The sequence below is a fragment of the Elephas maximus genome, chromosome 5 (genome assembly GCF_024166365.1).
Source record: "Elephas maximus indicus isolate mEleMax1 chromosome 5, mEleMax1 primary haplotype, whole genome shotgun sequence".
Taxonomy (NCBI): Eukaryota; Metazoa; Chordata; class Mammalia; order Proboscidea; family Elephantidae; genus Elephas; species Elephas maximus.
Window position 1 is genome coordinate 122056605 of NC_064823.1, and position 15033 is coordinate 122071637.

The 15033-nt window shown below is 37.8% G+C and overlaps 1 protein-coding gene across 1 annotated transcript in view; it reads left to right on the forward strand.

Moving 5' to 3' along the window:
• Positions 1 to 1010: 1010 nt before the first annotated feature.
• The window catches only part of TLR6 (toll like receptor 6), a 29147-nt gene continuing 15124 nt past the window's right edge, over positions 1011 to 15033 (forward strand). Inside the window, exon 1 of the mRNA XM_049886353.1 lies at positions 1011 to 1109. The gene's annotated coding sequence lies outside the window, so the exon portion shown is untranslated. The remainder of the gene's footprint in view (positions 1110 to 15033) is intronic.

Consider the following 15033-nt stretch of genomic DNA (forward strand, 5'->3'; position numbering starts at 1 on the left):
GGAAACATTACATACAGATTTACGATATATTTTAATACATACATTAAAAAAATACACAAATCATAAAAATATACGCTGACAATGAAGAAGAGTTGGACAATGTTGGCATTTTGTCAGTAGCAGTAATAACTCCACCTGTGGAAGGTTCTGGGTTATCTGGATTATCCCTGGGGATTGGGATGAAGTTTCTAGTCAGAAAATTAGTGAGAGTTGTGTGTATGATCCTTTTTTTTCTTCTTGTTATATTTCATGGTAACATCTTACTGCTTCCGAAATCTGCCTGTCAGCTTTAGCAAAGAGATCGGCTTTTGAGTCCGTGTTTTCAAGCAACTGAAGTCCCTGATTTCGTTTAGAAGACTAAATCTATGTGGCAGTGTTTTGAACTGTAAATCATAAAACTGAACACCTGGGAGTGAACACCTAAGAATGATAACATCAGCAAAGTACACACTGCAACATTGTATGTAGTACATATTACTAACCATAAAGTTTAAGAAAAAAAAAGCCATAAACATGGTTCGTTGTAACTAGAATATGCCATATGTAGGGGACTACCTGTGTCAACTACTAAACTTTCCTTGAAAGGTGATTAAAAAAAAAAAAACCAACAAATCTTGAACCTAAGCATATATTATTTGAAAGTATCTCATCAGCTAAAATAATGCTCCAAAATTGCTGGATAATTGGTAGCTGCAATTATTTTGGAAATGTTAGATATTGTGATAACAGAAAATGGGCAAAGTTCAATAATTTTACTCTCCGATGACAATGTAGCATTCAGGCTACAAACTCTTACAGATAAATATTAGAAAATTTTTTTCTTCACACTGAAATTACCATAAGCGGCTTGCTCATAAGAATTTAAAATTTTGATTAATGTCCTGCTGACTGACATGCCTTCTTTGCAGTGCTGACTCACATGCCTTCTTTGCAGCGCCACCTAGGAAAGGGAAATTAACATCTAGGTGCAATTCCAGGGAGGCTCAACAGATGGCACAAAACCATTTGGAACGCATTCCTTTCCTTAAATGGAAACCCAGGACTTTCATTTGTCAAACGCCTATTTTTCTGTAGAAGTCATTTTCTCTTCTTCCAAGAAAGAAATCTTGGTAAGTAAGAAAACTTTTGTGGGTTTTTTCAGATGATGGCATAATGACTTTAAGTAAGCAAGAACATGCTAGCACTTATACAGGAAATAGGAAACTTACCTTTGACCTTTTTGCAACATTATTTTTAGTGTTGTTATTTTCAATGTCAATGTCCTTTCAATTGTACGTGAAAGATAGCAAAGTAGGGCAAAGATATAGGGATAACTAGCACTAGTAGTGAAAGTAGAGGTAAAAATTAACTTTATGTAATTTATTTCTTCTGCTTTCGTCTAATATATTTTATCTTTCTCTAGTTCCTTGTTTTCAGTAACAGTTTATACTACTACGTGTTTGTTCTCTATCATGTCTACTGTAATTGTCTGTCTGTATCTGTCACTAATTTATAAACGTTTAGAGCAGCGATTATGTCAGTCATATTTAGATCTTTAGCGTCTAGTCCAGTGCTGGCACAGAGAAGACTCTGAATAAACATTTATTAAATGGAGGAAGAGGAAGAAACCAGGTTCTTCTTAACTTTGAATCCCAGGCAGTGCCTAGGACTTGCCTTGTGCTATGAAGCCTCTCACCTAAAGTTTGATGAATGAAACAATGTTTCTCCTGTGTGTTTGTTGACTTGATTATGGAATTGTTTCTACACTTACCTCACTTCCTATTTTTTTCTGATCTTTTCCTTTGTTGTAGTTTTTATTCTCATAGATCCCATTCACCACTGGTTTTTCCTGAAGTAGAGTTCTTGCACTCTGTCATTTTTTTCTCCCTCTTTTCATTTGATTTTTTTTTTCATTTGATACATTAAAAAAAAAAAAAAACTTTTACCTCTTACCACTTTTTACGTTCTTTTTAATCTTCCAACCCTATCTCCCTTTTTTCCTCTCATGTTTTTCAGAAATGTGAAATTGCTCGCCTTGTTCCTTAAGTGCGTACACTAGGAATCACTTGAGGATATATTAAACACCCCCAGAGAAATACTTGTGTTTTCATAGCAGAATCCTATGAAAGGACAGCTGACCAACTTTCCTACATGGAGACTGAGATTCAATTCCCTGGACACTGACATTAGGGGAGGACCTCTCCGGTAGGTCCTCATCCATAAATGTCAATTACCTAACAGCATGTGGAAGGTGTTCTCTTTATATATATATATATAAAATACAAGTGTACTCCTTTAAATATAAAAGGTTTTACATTAGCTATATATTTTTTTATTAACTTTTATTGAGCTTCAAGTGAACGTTTACAAATCAAGTCAGACTGTCACATATAAGTTTATATACACCTTACTCCGTTCTCCCACTTGCTGTCCCCCTAATGAGTCAGCCCTTCCAGTCTCTCCTTTCGTGACAATTTTGCCAGCTTCCAACTCTCTCTGTCCTTCCATCCTCCCTCCAGACAGGAGATGCCAACACAGTCTCAAGTGTCCACCTGATATCATTAGCTCACTCTTCATCAGCATCTCTCTCCTACCCACTGTCCAGTCTCTCTCATGTCTGCTGAGTTGTCTTCGGGAATGGTTGCTGTCCCGGGCCAACAGAAGGTTTGGGGACCATGACCGCTGGGATTCCTCTAGTCTCAGTCAGACCATTAAGTCTGGTCTTTTTGTGAGAATTTGGGGTCTGCACCCCACTGATCTCCTGCTCCCTCAGGGGTTCTCTGTTGTGCTCCCTGCCAGGGCAGTCATTGGTTATAGCCGGGCACCATCTAGTTCTTCTGGTCTCAGGATGATGTAAGTCTCTAGTTCATGTGGCCCTTTCTGTCTCTTGGGCTCTTAGTTATCGTGTGACCTTGGTGTTCTTCATTCTCCTTTGCTCCAGGTGGGTTGAGACCAATTGATGCATCTTAGATGGCCGCTTGTTAGCATTTAAGACCCCAGACGCCACATTTCAAAGTGGGATGCAGAATGTTTTCATAATAGAATTATTTTGCCAATTGACTTAGAAGTCCCCTTAAGCCATAGTCCCCAAACCCCTGCCCTTGCTCCGCTGACCTTTGAAGTATTCAGTTTATCCCGGAAAACTTCTTTGCTTTTGGTCCAGTCCAGTCCAGTTGAGCTGACCTTCCATGTATTGAGTATTGTCCTTCCCTTCACCTAAAGCAGTCCTTATCTACTAATTTATCAGTAAAAAACCCTCTCCCACCCTCCCTCCCTCCCCCCCCCGTAACCACAAAAGTATGTGTTCTTCTCAGTTTATACTATTTCTCAAAATCTTATAATAGTGGTCTTACACAATATTTGTCCTTTTGCCTCTGACTAATTTTGCTCAGCATACTGCCTTCCAGGTTCCTCCATGTTATGAAATGTTTCACAGATTCGTCACTGTTCTTTATCGATGCGTAGTATTCCATTGTGTGAATATATCACAATTTATTTAACCATTCATCCGTTGATGGACACCTTGGTTGCTTCCAGCTTTTTGCTATTGTAAACAGAGCTGCAATAAACATGGGTGTGCATAGAAGGCTCTTATTTCTCTAGGGTATATTCCGAGGAGTGGGATTTCTGGGTTGTAGGGTAGTTCAATTTCAAACTGTTTAAGATAATGCCAAATAGATTTCCAAAGTGGTTGTACCATTTTACATTCCCACCAGCAGTGTATAAGAGTTCCAATCTCTCCGCAGCCTCTCCAGCATTTATTATTTTGTGTTTTTTGGATTAATGCCAGCCTTGTTGGAGTGAGATGGAATCTCATCGTAGTTTTAATTTGCATTTCTCTAATGGCTAATGATCGAGAGCATTTTCTCATGTATCTGTTAGCTGGCTGAATATCTTCTTTAGTGAAGTGTGTGTTCATATCCTTTGCCCACCTCTTGATTGGGTTGTTTGTCTTTTTGTGGTTGAGTTTTGACAGAATCATGTGGATTTTAGAGATCAGGCGCTGGTCGGAGATGTCATAGCTGAAAATTCTTTCCCAGTCTGTAGGTGGTCTTTTTACTCTTTTGGTGAAGTCTTTAGATGAGCATAGGTGTTTGATTTTTAGGAGCTCCCAGTTATCGGGTTTCTCTTCGTCATTTTTGGTAATGTTTTGTATTCTGTTCATGCCTTGTATTAGGGCTCCTAACGTTGTCCCTATTTTTTCCTCCATGATCTTTATCGTTTTAGTCTTCATGTTTAGGTCTTCGATCCACTTGGAGTTAGTTTTTGTGCATGGTGTGAGGTATGGGTCCTGTTTCATTTTTTTGCAAATGGATATCCAGTTATGCCAGCACCATTTGTTAAAAAGACTATCTTTTCCCCAATTAACTGACACTGGGCCTTTGTCAATTATCAGCTGCTCATATGTATTTTTTTTTTTTCATATGTGGACGGATTTATATCTGGGTTCTCAATTCTGTTCCATTGGTCTATGTGCCTGTTGTTGTACCAGTACCAGGCTGTTTTGACTACTGTGGCTATATAATAGATTCTAAAATCAGGTAGAGTGAGGCCTCCCACTTTCTTCTTCTTTTTCAGTAATGCTTTACTTATCCGAGGCTTCTTTCCCTTCCATATGAAGTTGGTGATTTGTTTCTCCAACGCATTAAAAAATGTCATTGGAACATGGATCAGAAGTGCATTGTATGTATAGATGGCTTTTGGTAGAATAGACATTTTTACTATGTTAAGTCTTCCTATCCATGAGCAAGGTATGTTTTTCCACTTAAGTATGCCCTTTTTAATTTCTTGTAGTAGTGCTTTGTAGTTTTCTTTGTATAGGTCTTTTACATCTTTGGTAAGATTTATTCCTAAGTATTTTATCTTCTTGGGGGCTACTGTGAATGGTATTGATTTGGTGATTTCCTTTTTGATGTTCTTTTTGTTGTTGTAGAGGAATCCAAGTGATTTTTGTACGTTTATCTTATAACCTGAGACACTGCCAAACTCTTCTATTAGTTTCAGTAGTTTTCTGGAGGATTCCTTAGGGTTTTCTGTGTATAAGATCATGTCATCTGCAAATAGAGATAATTTTACTTCCTCCTTGCCAATCCGGATGGCCTTTATTTCTTTGTCTAGCCTAATTGCTCTGGCTAGGACCTCTAGCACAATGTTGAATAAGAGCGGTGATAAAGGGCATCCTTGTCTGGTTCCTGTTCTCAAGGGAAATGCTTTCAGGCTCTCTCCATTTAGAGTGATGCTGGCTGTTGGCTTTGTATAGATGCCCTTTATTATGTTGAGGAATTTTCCTTCAATTCCTATTCTGGTGAGAGTTTTTATCATAAATGGGTGTTGGACTTTGTCAAATGCCTTTTCAGCATCAATTGATAAGATCATGTGATTTTTGTCTTTTGTTTTACTTATATGGTGGATTACATTAATGGTTTTTCTAATATTAAACCAGCCTTGCATACCTGGTATAAATCCCACTTGGTCGTGGTGAATTATTTTTTTGATATGTTGTTGAATTCTATTGGCTAGAATTTTGTTGAGGATTTTTGCACCTATGTTCATGAGGGATAGAGGTCTGTAATTTTCTTTTTTTGTGATGTCTTTACCTGGTTTTGGTATCAGGGAGATGGTGGCTTCATACAAGGAGTCAGGTAGTATTCCGTCATTTTCTATACATTAGCTATATTTTTAAGACAACTCTTAAGTTGCCTTAAGTCGACTTTTTCAGTTTATAAAACATGTTCAAAACGGGAAATTTTAGGAAACATACAAAAGTATAAAAAATAAAATTAAACTCATCTATAATTCAGAGAACCAGAGATGACCACTATTAGAATTTGATATATTTCCTTCCCATCCTTCCTCTCGACTTTGCGCAGATATGGGGTTTTAATCATATTTTACAAAATTGGAATTCTACTACATACACAGTTCTGTATACTTTTATTCACTCAAAATTATGTTATAGGCGTCATTTTTTCTCACAAGCGCAATATTTGAGGCTATATATTATGCCATGTTATTGCTGTTGTTGCTGTTGTTGAGTTGGCTCTGACTCTTGGTGACCTTATGTGTAGCAGAACGAAACGTTGCCCATCTTCGTGATTGTTGGTGTGTCTGAGTCCATTGTTGAGGCTATTGTGTCGATACACCTCACTGAGAGTTTCCATTTTCTGCATCAGATGTTCTGAGGTTTGAAAAAGATTTTTCATTATGTAATGAGCATCCTCATATTTTTGTGTATATGTATGATTATTTCTTTAGAAGAAAATCCCTAGAAGTATAATTGTTAAAACAAGGGTACACATATTTTTAAGGAATTTATAGAAATGACCAAATTGCCCTATAGAAAGATTGTACTACTTTTTAAAATTTCTGCCAGTAAATGAGAGTTCTTGTTGAGTTCCCACCTACTAATCCTGGCTCTTACATTTTTGAATTTTCTTTATTTGGTGGGTGAAAAAAATCATACCTGTTCTGTTTATATTGCTGAAGAGAAAAATCCCCATTCTACTCCCTTCATCTTTTTACGCTTAATTATCTTTAAAGTAAATTATAGACCTGCTGACATTCTACCCCAAATGCTTCATTCTGTATCTCTAAAAAAGATGCATTTTCCTACGTAGCCCAATAACGGTATCAAAAATTAACAATTGTTTAATACCATCTAATACCTGGTCTGTCTTAAAATCCTCCCTCCCCTTATTACCCAAATGTCTTTCCCAGGGGGCCTGTTTAAAATGAAATGTCATCCCTGATTATGAGTTTCACCTGGGTGTGTACTATTTTGTTTGTTTAATATGCATTTCTATTTCTCTGTGATTAGATATTATTCATATTATAGCTATTGGTTATTTTTTATTTTTGTAAATTATCTGAGCAAATAATGTGCTCTACTTAATTTTGAATGTTGAATATTTGAGAAATGCAGGTAAAAACTAAGAGGAAAACAAAACTCCCTTTTAATCTTACACAGATAAATCACTGTTAGCATCTTGGTATATATCCACAAGCGTGGGAACCTATTTAGTTCTGTACATATTCTTTTACAAACGACTTTTTGTCACTTACCTGTAGATATTATTTTCCATGAAATTATATTTTCATATTTTTAAGACCACATGGTAGTATTTAATTATATAGAGGTATAATTATTTGATAACCTCCTATTTTTGGACAATTAGATTTCTTTTTCAAAAAATAGTTTACTCTGAGCTGGCCACTTCATTGAACTCTTACTGGTTCTAATAATTTTTCAATTCCTTCTTTTTAGTTTTCCACATTGACAGTCATATCATATAAAAATAATAATTTTATTTTTTCCATTACAATATTTCTACCTCTAATTTTTTTTTTTTTCCCCTTATCACACTGGCTGTAACTTCCTGAACAATGTTAAAGAATAGTGAGTCTTGGCATCTAACAACAACAACACCCTTGACACTGACTTAAACAGGAATGCCTTGGGGGAGAGGTTTATTGGTTTAAATTAGATATTTGAATTCTTCTTTATTAAGTTTTCAAAGAATCATTTTTATATCTAGTTTAACTAGAGTTTTACTTTTTAATCCATGATGAACACTGAATTTTATCAAATAAACTTTTAAAATCTACCAAGATGCTCATTTGTTTTTCTACTTTGTCCTATTGATGTATTATTGCCATAAATTTGCTAATATTAAACCATTTTTACAATCTCAGAAATACCTTAATTACTCATTGTGTATTATTCCTTCAATATAGAGCTAGATTGATTGAGGATTCTTTATTCTGATCCTCTCCCCCTCAAATATTTGGAATTTATGCCTTTTGTTTTTATTTTCTAATCATTATTCTTAATTTAATAAAATGCATACTTAAGCACTCTTATAACAACATCTTTAGTTAATTGGTACCTCTGTCTTCCCCTCACTCAGGCAAGGATCTTAACACGCTTTTAGTTCACTGTCTCTTTCTCTCCCCCCAACTCCTGACCTCCCTGTTATTATTAGAAATTTTAGTTCCAGCTTGTTATTAAAATTCTTGTCATCAATATTTATTGGGACTTATTAGTAAATTTTACTACTTTCTCTGCTAACTATTCCTTCTTAAACCTCTTACCGTCAAGTTGCTTCTGATTCATAGAGATCCTCTAGGACAGAGTAGAACTGCCCCATATAGCTTCCAAGGCTGTAAATCTTTATGGAAGCAGACTGCCATATCTTACTCCCATGGAGCGGTTGGTGGGTTCGAACCGCCACTTTTTTTGGAGTCAGCTTTCTTTTTTTTTTCTGCAGTCTATCCTCTGGTAATTCAGGGATGGTTATGTCTTCCATGTATTTTATCATTTCTTTCCCATATTCCATCTTTTTTGTCCCTCTATGCTGTGTTCTGGGAAAACTTCCCTGGTTTTCTATATCACCAGTTTACTCATCAACTGTGCCACTGCAATTCAACTCACTCAATGAAATTTCTATTTCAATGTTTAAGTTTCATGGTTCCTACTCAAATTTCTTTTAGAGTCTTGCCTCTCTCTAAAGAAATCTATTCTAAATGCCTATTCTGCTCTTTTATCTCTGTTTCCTTAGATGTTAACTTCTCTCATATCTTGAGTTTGGTTTCTGTCACATCATTGGCTTTCTGCAAAAGTTTTGTGCTTCTTGGTTGCATGACACAAACTATGGCTGAAGCTCCTTGTTAAACTGCTGTTGTTCTGTTTTCACAGTCTGCTTGTCAGAAGGATGGATTAAATCAGTCTGTATTTTCTATTGGTGCTGTAAGAAATTTCCAAAATTTAATGGCTTAAAACAACACATATTCATTACCTTACAGTTCTGTTGATCACAAGTCCAACACAGGTCTCACTGGGCTAAAATCAAGGTGTGAGCAAGGCTGTGTTCCTTCTAGAGGTTCTTGGGGAGCCTCTATTTTCTTGCCTTTCCAGCTTCTAGAGGCTGCCCACATTCCTCAGCTCATGCTCCTTTTCTCCCATCTTCAGAGCCAGCAATGATGGGTCAAGTCCTTCTCACCCTGAATCACTTTGACCTTCTCTTCTGCCTCCATCTCCCACTTTCAAGGACCCTCGTGCCCATCATTGGGCCACCTGTGTGATCCAGTACACTCTTCCTATTTTAAAGTCAGCTGTTTAGCAACCATAATTCCATCTCCAACCTTAATACTCATTTTCCATGTGACAGTAGATGTACACATTCTGGGAATTAGGAAGTAGACAACTTTGGGAGGCCAGTATTCTGCCTATCATAGTCCAATCTGCTTTTGGATTTCAGAGACTTCTCTTAGTTTCAGTTCCCCTAAGGGCTTCCTGGAGTCCTAGTGCTGCATTGGTTAAGTGCTCAACTGCTAACTGAAAGGTCAGCAGTTTGAACCCACCAGCCGCTTTGTGGGAGAAAGATGTGGTAGTCTGCTTCCGTAAAGATTACAGCCTTGGTAACCTTATGGGGCAGTTCTACTCTGTCCTGCAGAGTCACTGTGAGTTGGGATCTACTGGATGGCAATGGGTTCAGTTTTAAAGGGCTTCCCTTCTTGCTTTTTCAGTGCACTTGTGGATTTATTTTTATATATGTATTCTTTTTTCATCTCAGGGAATTAGGGCAAGAGGAGGAAGCTGGAGTACGTGCTCACCACACTCTTGGCTCTCATAATTTTTATTGTAAATTGAAAATGTGATTTTCTTGATCCAGAAGTTAGAGTATTTCTAAAGAAGAAGCTTAAGTTTTTCTTTTATAGTCAGAAATTTGACTCGTACAATTTTTGCTCTGGGGTGTTTATTTAAAAAAAAATGATTTGATCTGATAGACAATTTTAGTAAATACTCCATAACCTTGGGACTTAGATATATTGTATTCTCTTTTTGTAGGATACAAAGTTTATAAGTCTCTATTAAATCCTTTATTATTTTATTTAAATCCTCCATATGTGTTTATTTTTTGCTACTTGATCTAACAAAGACCCACATAATATACTAAACACTTTTGCTCTCAATGTCTCCTTATGTTTTTAACATTTTTTTTCTTGGCTTTATAAATATTTTGATGCAATGTTATTTACTGTATGTGTTATCTCCTGCATCTTCTTTGTGATCTATTTGTTTGACCACAATATGAAATAACAGTTTCTACTGCCATTGCCCATTTCTCTGGCACCCTGAACCTGTGGAGAATTGTATATGCAAACTGCAATTCCTGACATGTCCATCTACTGGTGTGCTTATCTCTGTCCCTACCCACAAGTATTGTTCTCTGGGTTCCACAGCTCAGAAAGCAGTGTGCCCCTCATGTCCTTCTCTATCTCTTGTCCAATTCTTACCTGGTACTGTCCATTATTAACTAAGTGTAGAAATTTGGCGGGGGGTCGGGGGGATTGAAGGATGGTAGTCTGTAGAAGGAAAACTCAGTATTCTGACCCACTCACATGAGAACCTCTAGGGTAAAAGGACTGCTGCTGAATTTCACGGCCAGTACTCATCCTTGGTGTTTGAATTAGAGGCAAACAGAGAGGGGGGACAGTTTCTTCACACCTTTTGCCAGGGAGTCTTTTCTAGGCTAAGCTTGGGCATGCCAGGCTTTCCTTAATACAGCTCCAGTTACTTTTTCATGAGTGGAGATGCTTCTGGATTCTGCCATTCATTTCCCATCCTTCTTTGTTTTTGGTGGCAAGGTGAGTTTTCAGATGTTTCTGGGTCTTCATTGGTATTTAAATGGACAGTTAAATATATAGGTGGAATGGTGTCCCTGGGTGGCACAAATGGTTAAGTGCTTGGCTACTAACTGAGAGGTTGGTGGTTTGAATCCACCCGAAGAGCCTTGGAAGAAAGGCCTGGTGATCTACTTCCAAAAGATCACAGCCATTGAAAATCCTATGGCGTGCAGTTCTACTCTGAAACACACAGGTTTTCCATGGGTTGGAAATGACTAGATAGCAATTAGTTTTAGGTTTAAAAAAAATTTTTTTTGGTATGTATGGAGCAGTGAAGGACTTTTAACCATATGCCATTTTGTAATGAAATGGTCATGTCCCCCAACTCTGAAGAGCTTTCATTCTTACAAAGAATGGTTTGTTGAAACCCTACTCTCTGTTTCCAACATATTCTCTGGTGATGAAAAGTGAATCCTTTAGTAAATAAAACTGAATAACAACAAACAGGAAAAACCTGCTCTCAATTATTCCTGCTACACAGGATCCTACTTCAAGAAATGTCACTTTTCTGCACAGATCAGAGACCATGGGACTGGAGCCAGCCTGGCAGTTCCATCTCCTTTTTCCCAGTCACCAACATGGGGTGGTACACCTGCCTCCACCCCTCAGCCAGATATCTGTGACCTGTTTGTGGAATGACCTGTTTAAAAAAAAAAACTTTTTTTTTTTTTTTTCTTGAAAAGACCTGTTTAGCCTGTATTAAGTCTATCTCTTTGAATGGCCCCATGAATCATCGTATCATTTCTGCCAACCCATCCATAGCTGGTTTTGTCAGGTCCAATTCATAGAAGTGAAGGGAATAGGTAGCTTTTCCTTGTAACACAAACGTGGCCTCATCCAACCATCATCTGCTCCCATAAAAGGATTTACTCCTGTCACACACCCCAGAGCGTTAGCCACCAAGCCACAGATGGATTAGCCTCCCATCCAGGCCTCACTGTCCTCCTCCTTCTCACCCTTTTCATCTCATGCTGCCTTGGCCAAATTGAACTGAGGATCTGAAAATCTAGCCCATTGTTGGCCTTCCTCTGCAATGCCCAACAGGAAGTCTTCTCAGGCTCAACGAAACATTCAGACTCATAAGCCCCAAATAGGCCACACTTGGTGGCAGTTTACACAGAAGGACGGAGGAGATGTTTCCTACCTGGCATTTATAGTTGATGCATAGTCCTGATAATCTGGGTGCAATTTACCAGTCAAAGACCATTTCTACACTAAGCAATGTTGCCTGGTAACACAGCTGACATTCTACTTGCATTGCCTGTTTAGGAAAACAGAGCTAGAAAGTTAACCTGAGGTCAGATTAATCCTTGGAGAAAGAGAGAAAGAGTTTTGTTTACCCATTACCCACAATGGGTCACTGGTTGCAGCAGATGGCCAAGTTTAATGCCAAATTGGATACTAGTATAGACTCCTAAGAACGTCTCATGGTTTCTAACTGGCTCCTCGCTTATCCTTTTATACAATTTCAGATTATCAAACAGGCTGGTCTAACAGTTTGGGATAAAAGTACTGCTTCTTTAAAATACAGACTAAAGTACAGGTCTAATTAAAATGGACCATGCTCCTGTAGTTAATACATAGACAGTTGATTTTTCTTCCAGGACAATTTCTATTCATTTCTTTTTTATTAGTAGCCTTTATTTTTTAGAGCAGTTTTAAGTTTACAGAAAAATTGAGTAGATAGTACAGATGCTTCCCATATACGTTTTGCATTCATGTGGTACATTTGTTACAATCGAAGAACCAATATTGATATGTTACTTTTAACTACGTAGTTTACATTAGGGTTCACTCTTTGTGTTGTATCGCTCTGTGGGTTTTGAAAAATGCCTAATGACAGTGTCATACAGAATGCAGCATTATAATATGCAGAACAGTGTCACTGCCCAGGAATGTGTCATCTGTTCATCCTTCTCTCCCTTCCCCTAGAGCCCCTGGTAACCACTGATTTTTTTTTTTTTTTTTTTTTTACTGTCTCAATAGTTTTTCCTTTTCCAGAATGTCATATAGTTGAAAGCATACAGTATTGTTATGGATTGAATTGTGTCCCTCAAAAATACATGTTGAATTGCTAACCCTGGTACCTGTGGATGTGATTCAGTTTGGAAATAGGGTTTTTGTTATGTTAATGAAGTCATGCCAGTGTAAGCTGAATGTTAAACCTAATCACTTCTTCTGAGCTATAAAAAGACTGGAAAGGTTATAGAGACACACATGGGGGAAGACAGATGCCATGTGAGGATCGTCTACAAGCCTGGGAACCAAGGAATTCCTAGGGCTACTGACAAAATAAAGTCTTATAATGTATTATAATGACAAGTGCAGAGACCTGGAGATAGAAAACCAAAAGGGAAGAACATGCTCAGTATTTCTCAAGCTGAAAGAATTGAAGAAAAAATTCATGCCTTGAGTAGCAATGTTGAAGGATTCTGTGAGAAAAATATCAAATGATGCAGGAAGCATCAAAAGAAGATGGAAGGAATTTAGAGTCACTATGCCAAAAAGAATTGTTTGATGTACAAACACCTCAGGAGGTAACATATTATTAGGAACTGATGGTAATGAAGGAAGAATTCCAAGCTGCACTGAAGGCATTGTCGAAAAAAAAGGCTCTGGGAATCGATGGAATACCACTGAGACGTTTCAACAAATGGATGCAGTGCTGGAAGTGCTCACTTGTCTATGTCAAGAAATTTGAAGACAGCTACCTGGCCAACCAATCGGAAGAGATCCATATTTTTGCCTATTCCCAAGAAAGATGATCCAACCAAATGCAGAAATTATCAAACAATATCATTAATATCACATGCAACCAAAATTTTGCTGAAGATCAGCAGTATATTGACAGGGAACTGCCAGAAATTTAAGCTGGATTTAGAAGAGAAGGTGGAATCAAGGATATCATTGCTGATGTCAGGTGGATCCTGGCTGAAAGCAGAGAATACACAAAGGTGTTTACCTGTGTTTTATTGACTATGCTAAGGCACTTGACTGCGTGGAGCATAACAAATTATGGATAACATTGCGGAGAATGGGAATTCAAGAACACTTAATTGTGTCCATGAGGAATCTGTACATGGATTAAGAGGCAGTCATTCAAACAGAACAAGGGGATACTGCGTGGTTTAAAATCAGGAAAGGTGTGCATCAGGGTTGTATCCTTACCATACCTATTCGATCTGTATGCCGAGCAAATAATCCGAGAAACTGGACTATATGAAGAATAACAGGGCATCAGGATTGGAGGAATACTCAATAACAACCTTCAATATGCAGATGACACAACCTTGCTTGCTGCAAGTGAAGAGGACTTGAAGCACTTACTGATGAAGATCAAACACCACAGCCTTCTGTATAGATTACACCTCAACATAAAGAATACAAAACTCCTCACTGGACCAATAAGCAACATCATGATAAATGGAGAAAAGAGTGAAGTTGTCAAGGATTACATTTTACTTGGATCCACAATCAGCAGCCATGGAAGCAGCAGTCAAGAAATCAAAGGATGCATTGCATTGGGCAAATCTGCTGCAAAAGACGTCTTTAAAGTATTAAAAAGCAAAGATGTCACCTTGAAGACTAAGGTGCACCTGACCTAAGCCTTGGTGTTTTCAATCACCTCATATGCATGGAAAGCAGGATAATGAATAAGGAACACTGAAGGATAATTGACACCTTTGAATTATAGTGTTGACGAAGAATATTGAATATACCATGGACTGCCTATAGGGTCACTATGAGTCAGAATTGACTCAAAGACAATGAGTTTAGAGATGAGTTATGGACTGCCAGAAGAATGAACAAATCTGTCTTGGAAGAAATACAACCTGTCTTAGAAGCAAAGATGGCAAAACTACGTCTCACATACTTTGGACATGTTTTCAAGAAGGATCAGTCTGTGGAGAAGGATACTGTGCTTGGTAAAGGAGAGGGTCAGCAGAAGAGGGGAAGACTCTCAGTGAGATGGATTGGCACAGAGGCTACAACAGTGGGCTCAAGCATAGCAACGATTGTGAGGATGGCTCAGGATCAGGCAGTGTTTCCTTCTGTTGTGCATGAGGCCACTATGAATCAGAACCAACTCGACAGCACCTAACAATAACAACAATCAACAAGGAAGGAATCAACATGGCTGAGGCCCTGATTTGGACTTTTAGCCTCCAGAACTGTGAGAAAATTAAGTTTCTGTTCTTTAATGCCACCCACCTGTGGTATTTGTGGTATGGCAGCACTAGGTAACTAAGACAAGTATGTGGCTTTTTCAGACTGGTTTCTTTCTCTTAGCATTATGCAGTTAAAGTTCCTCCATGTCTTTTCATAGCTTGGTAATTCATTTCTTTTTATTGCTGAATAATATTTCAT